Here is a 6000-nt window from a genome sequence, read left to right as displayed (position 1 = left end):
GGGAAAATATTGATTTAAGAAACTTAATTTAAATAAACCCCTCCTCCCGCTCCTCCTCATTGGTTTCCTTTTCTCCTCCATATTAATGAGACTATCCAAGGAAAAGCTATTGGTTCCGTACCCCCTTCCCTTTCCTCAGGCACTTGGGGGAGGAGGTGTTTGCATTTCTCCGCAGGACCAGCTCGCTTTGCAGAGCATTGTCTGGGTATGAGAATCACACACACAGCGAAATACAGGGGCGAGCACACCATAGCCTTGACTCGCAGGCAGAGCATCTGATCCAGCCTGCACACCCTTCTCCTCCCACACCCCATCCCTGCTTCCCGAGCACAAAAAATAATCCCCTTTGAAAAAAAAAAACATTAAAAATAGGGGGAGGAAAAAAAGTTTGCAAATCTCCTGCCTCCCTTCGTTTTATTTTTCTCCTTGGTTATTTTTATTTGTTTGATTGATTGTTTCCTTGCTTTTTATTTTTATTGTTTTGTAATTATTATTTAGCCATGGCAAATTCCTTCACGGCCAGGACCTGGCCCATCCCCTGAGCAGAGGCAGCCTGGACATGACCAGCAGGCGAGGGAGGAGGAATTTGGATTCCCTTCGGAGGCGCCGACCCCTCCTCCGCCTGGTGCGAGCTAGGCGGGGGGAGCCCGGCTGCGGCCGCTCACTTCCACCGCGGGCAGCCGGGGCTGGACGGCTCCACCGGGGAACTGGCCCGTGTGCCCCCGCCGCCGGCTCCCGCCCCGCCCGGCACGGCGGGGATGCAGCATCGCCAGCGCCGGGACGGATCCCTGCTGCAATGGTGAGTGCTTTCCACCGGGCTCTCCCCCGACCTCCGCCAGCGCAGCTCTGCGCCGGCTGCCCCCGGGCAGGGGCCGCAGGGCAGCCGCCGCCGGGCTCTGCCCAGGAGCCTCCAAAGCCAAGCGCAGCTCCCGCAGCCGGCTTTACCGGAGACGAACCGCCGGCTTGTCTTCGAGTGACATGGATTTACCGGCTCTCCCCTCATCTTCCACGGGTCCTGGGAATACTTGTTTTAGGGGGAATTGCATGCAAGCTCTCTGCCCTTAGCCAGAACTGCAGGCTCGGAGGAGGCGTCCGCGAGATAGATTTGATTCTTTCCAAACACATAAATCTCCCTTTGCAAGTGGTGACGGGTTAACGTGCTCGGTATGGGAATCACGTCTGTTTTTAACACAATATGGCTGGTAAATAAAACCTGATTGCTAACAGACCCGGTGCTGCTGTTGGCATGTTTGAGCTTAGGGCTCCCTTTGCAGTTCTGCATCCTCACCTGCCGCAGAAACTCTGATTCACCCTTCAAGCAGTGCACCAGTACTTCTCTATTTTTACTGTGGGGTAGTAGTAAAAATTGCTGTTAATGTGACTTTGACCCCTGCTTGCATGCCTCTGCGCACTTCTCCTTATCAGTATTTGAACAGCTGGTTCTAATAATACCATTTTTATGCAAAGCACATCTTAAGTCAGAGGGATAGTCTACAGGACAGACCCTTTACCGCTATGCTGTGAATTTAACATGTGAACAGTTCAGGTATGTATTGGAATCTGAAGAGTTTACAGCCAGGAAGAGAAAGATAATGCAACATGATATTCAGGACTGGAAAATGCATGAAAAAGAGAGAGAGATTTGTTTAGTGACATAGTGGTGTTTGTGGCTAGATGATCATCCCACTTACATAGAAGCAGGTTTGGAAGAACTCCCTGGAAGTCAGCGTCTTTCCTCTGCATCTAATCCTCTGGTAAACAGATTGTGGCCTTTAGCTTGAGGAATATATTGGAGTAATACTGGAGGTAATTATGGTAATAATTAAAAATATAAACCAAAGTGAATAAGTTAGCAAAGTGACCTGATTCTTTCCTAGGATATTATGGATTACTATCCATTTTATGTATGTTAATTACAGTGCAAGTGCTGGATTGATACAGCAATATCCAATGTAACTTAAGTAGCTTACTGGTTTGGTGGGTTATTTTTTATCTGTAGGAGTCAACAAACAGCAAATGGATTTTCGTTTGATGTTTTTTTTGGGTACACAGCCATCTCATTTCGCTATTCAGTCTATGCAGCGCTGGTCAGGTACAGTGGGGAAACGTTTCCATGACTAGCACAGGCTAATCAAAGGAAATGTGTGATTACTTAAGGTTACTGTCAATGACAGCATGAAGGCTAAGTCCCTAAAGTGATGCATATAGCTACAGAGAAAGAACCCATTATACAGGCGTTCTGTATTTGGCTAATGCAAACCACGCTGGAGCTGTCTTAAAAGAAGTTGTCCTGTAGGATGGGTAAGGCAACGCTGCTCCAATTTGATGAATGATTAAGAAACACCGTTCAGTGTAATAATGGGAGTTGGATTAAAGTTAATGCCTCTGTTTGTGTCTTGATTACAGTTCTGGGTTATGGTCTTCTGGTCTCCCTCCTTTCCCCACCCCACCCACCATTTTTATGTGCTGAGGGCAATGGTTGCTGGACCATTCAGGATAGCTAATACGTTATCGTACCGGCAGTCTATCTCGGACATTGTGGAGTGGAAGGTTTCTGTTGTTTTGTTTTCTCCAATCGAAGGTGTGTGTGCAGTGCCTGGAAGGGTAACCACTGTACTGAACAGATCCAAGGTCATGGGGGATTTTATGTGTGATAAATATACTTGTTTATCTTTAAGCAGGGAGCTAGCTTTGTGATCATTCCTTGGCTTTTGCTTTCCATCATTCATTATGATCCCTGGAGGAAAACAGGAGGGTTCTTTTCTCCCTGTAGATTTAAGATGTCTGCTGCTTGCATGGTGGTGCCACAGCCGCATGTAGCTCTTTAGATCTGTTGTTGTTAGTGTGTACGTGAAGCTCATAAACACGAAGGCAGAAGCTTTGTTGTGGGAAGCTACCAGGGAGAGAAAAACAGAGATTTCTGAGATTGTGGGCTGCACTGTTTATCACGTTCAGACCTTTGTTCATCACATCTCTCTTCATTTGGCTGACTGAGCCAGCATCCTGGAGATATTTTTTTCTGGGGTTGAGTTCCATATGTGCCTATGCCTTAGATAAGTTGAGACCCATGTCCCCAAGCTGATTCATTTGAATCTAGCAGATTTTGTTTTCCTTTCCTTCCTTCTGAGCACACTTAGTACAAACATTCTAATTCCTAAATTAGCTCAGATTATCTTTTAATGAAACCAGAGTATTTGAGTTAAGAAGCACTAAGAAAAAGTAAACTCAGGACAGACGCATGCTGTAGCTCATATCTGGTGGAAAAGCCTGGGGGTCTTTACATTTAGTCCTGATTTAATAGAGGAGTTCTTTACTTGCCACAGTTCTCAGGAGAGGTAAAATGGTATCAGGATATACAAGTCAGTGGAGATACTGGATTTTATTTTACCCCACTGCTTGGCCTAGAGAGTGCAGCCTCGACCTTTAAGTCAGCAAAGTGTATTTTTGTGTTGGCTCATGCTCCTTTGTTTCCGTTCTGTGTTCTCCTTTCACATCCAGCCATCCCTTATCACCTGTGAAGACACTGGGGGTGGGAATCAGTACACACCGCCATCAACAGGATGTTGGAGTGAAATTTCCACACCAGTGCAGAAGTGGAACAGCTCTACTGAAAAGGATTTAAACACACCAGTGAGGAACTCCCACTTTTTTCCTATCCACAACTTTTAAGTCATTTTTGCTGATAATATATCATCAGAAATAGCTGTAACACCTCTCTTTCAGAGTACTCCTGCTACCCGATATATACAGCAGCATCCCTTGATGAGATTCTTTTCCAGTTTCCTTAGTGCTGAACTTGTTCTGTTCTCAAGGAATAAATGCTTTGCATACTGAAAGGTATTTGGTAGTTTTCCACAACACTAACAAACACTAGGTAGAATTCATGTGTCTTTGGTGGCTGTTAAAACACTGTCTGGATTGCAATTGAGTGGGCACAAATATATGGGAAGAAAAGAGTGCTTCTTTTCAGAATGCCTCATAGCAGAATATGGAGTCCTCACCCCATTGCCTTTCTTGTGTTTTATTCTCTGTCCACCTTTTGCCCTCTCAATGTATCGATATGTCTTCTTAGGCTTGAATTTTTATCTCCACAAGACAATCTAGGAACTAGTAAAACAAGCCAGATTGTTCAAGTCTTGTTTATGTAATTCACTGCAGTTCATTGATTGTATCCCTATGCAAGCTGATTGGATGACCTGTAGAGTACCCAGATTAATAATTTCAGGGTAGAACTTCTTAGGAGGTGCTAAATCATTCCATCTCCTGAAGGAAAGGTAGAAGCATCATCACACAGCGTTTAAAGCTGACATGGTTTTGTGCTGAGGAATATTCCCTTGGAAAGGTTCCTGCAGAAACATACAGAGGCAGTTATAGGGACTTTTGTTTGCTGCTCTGATTTTATGCTGCTATTGAATCGAAATTCTTCTGAGATGAATTACTCCATGAAATGCGCTGATTTGTATTTGACATTAGAGTTTATCTGCCCTAGAGACATCCTGACAGTCTCATTCCTGCCCATTCAGGTGTCAAATTTTACTCTTGGATGGCTTAAGGCAGGACTGTGTTCTGAAATGGCTCTGATTTATTTAATTGACAAAAAGAGTTTTAAAAGGTGTGAAAGCCTTTACTTAATACCATTCTTAAAAACATGTCAAACAACCCCCAAAACCAAACCAAACAACAAATTAACTCAGTAACTGTAGGCTTTGTTAGTGTACCTCATTGTGCACTTTAACACTGACAGAAAAGGGTACAGATATTTACAAGGCCTAATTCTTCTTCTCAATAGTTATGGTGATAGCAATAATTATTTCCTTTATAACGTGTTTGGAATATCGAATTCTAAGAGCTCCTTATGGAACATGCATTAAACTTCTGCCACTGGTTTAACATCAGCCAGCAGCTAAGTATCTTGTAGCGGCTCACTCACTTCTCACCTCTCCGCGCTGGTGGGATGGTGAGGAGAATCAGAAAAAGGTAAAAAACACGGTTCAAGATGAGAACAGCTTAATAATGGAAATAATTATAATAATAACAATAACAACAATAAGAACAGTAACAATAGTAATAAGGGAGACTATAAAAGAGGGAGAGGAATAAAACCCAGGACAGACAAGTGACGCACAATTCAATTGCTCACCACCCAGTGACCGACACCCAGCCTGTCCATGAGCAGGGATTGGTGGCTCCCAGCCAGCTTCCCCCAGTTTATATACCGGACATGATGTGCTGCAGTATGGAATACCCCTTTGGCTAGTTTGGGTAAGGTGTCCTGTCTTTGCTTCCTCCCAGCTTCTTGTGCCTCTCCTCGCTGGCAGAGCATGAGGGACTCAAAAGTCCTTGATGCACTACTGGGCAACAAATAAAAAACATCAGCGTAACAACATTATTCTCATACTAAATCCAAAACACAGCACTGCACCAGCTACTGGGATAAAAAATAACTGTGTTCCAGTGAAACCAGGAGAGCCATATATGTTTGCAGGTTTGTCAATCCAGTGTTGAGGAATTTCAGAAAATCCCCAACCACAGAGGCTTTTGCACTCCATTAGAAATTACTGGGTCACGATTGCTCAGGAGCTGAAAATGGAAGTATAATTATAGTCCGTTATCTATGATTTGTTGGGCCTGCTAAATGGAGCTGAGGGTTACGGCAGGGAAGACCCTTTTAATCTGCATGGTGGGTTAATAGCCTAATATTTTAAATTTTTGTTCTTTAGCTCCACAGAATGAGGCAAGGCAAGTTGTGATACTCTCTTTTCCTTCAAGGGACCGTATATTGTCCCATCTGGTTGGGTGGGGATTCTTAAGGAATAATGCTTTTTTCCTATCATAAAATCATAGACTCATAGAATGGTTTGGATTGGAAGAGACCTTGAAGATAAGCTAGTTCCAACCATTGTGCTATAGGCAGGGACACCTTCCATTAGACCAGAATGCTCAAATTCTCATCCAACTTTTCTTGAAGGAAATGTGATAGAATCAAGTTTTTCTTTTGCA

General features: G+C 43.9%; 1 protein-coding gene across 1 annotated transcript in view; it reads left to right on the top strand.

Annotated features, from left to right (window-relative positions):
- Window positions 1-701: 701 nt before the first annotated feature.
- LOC101877234 (pituitary adenylate cyclase-activating polypeptide type I receptor) overlaps window positions 702-6000 on the top strand; it is a 133248-nt gene continuing 127949 nt past the window's right edge. The window contains exon 1 of the mRNA XM_031049800.2: window positions 702-799. The gene's annotated coding sequence lies outside the window, so the exon portion shown is untranslated. The remainder of the gene's footprint in view (window positions 800-6000) is intronic.

The sequence above is a fragment of the Melopsittacus undulatus genome, chromosome 1, assembly GCF_012275295.1.
Source record: "Melopsittacus undulatus isolate bMelUnd1 chromosome 1, bMelUnd1.mat.Z, whole genome shotgun sequence".
In the NCBI taxonomy this organism is placed as follows: Eukaryota; Metazoa; Chordata; class Aves; order Psittaciformes; family Psittaculidae; genus Melopsittacus; species Melopsittacus undulatus.
This window is presented reverse-complemented; position numbering and strand designations above follow the sequence as displayed.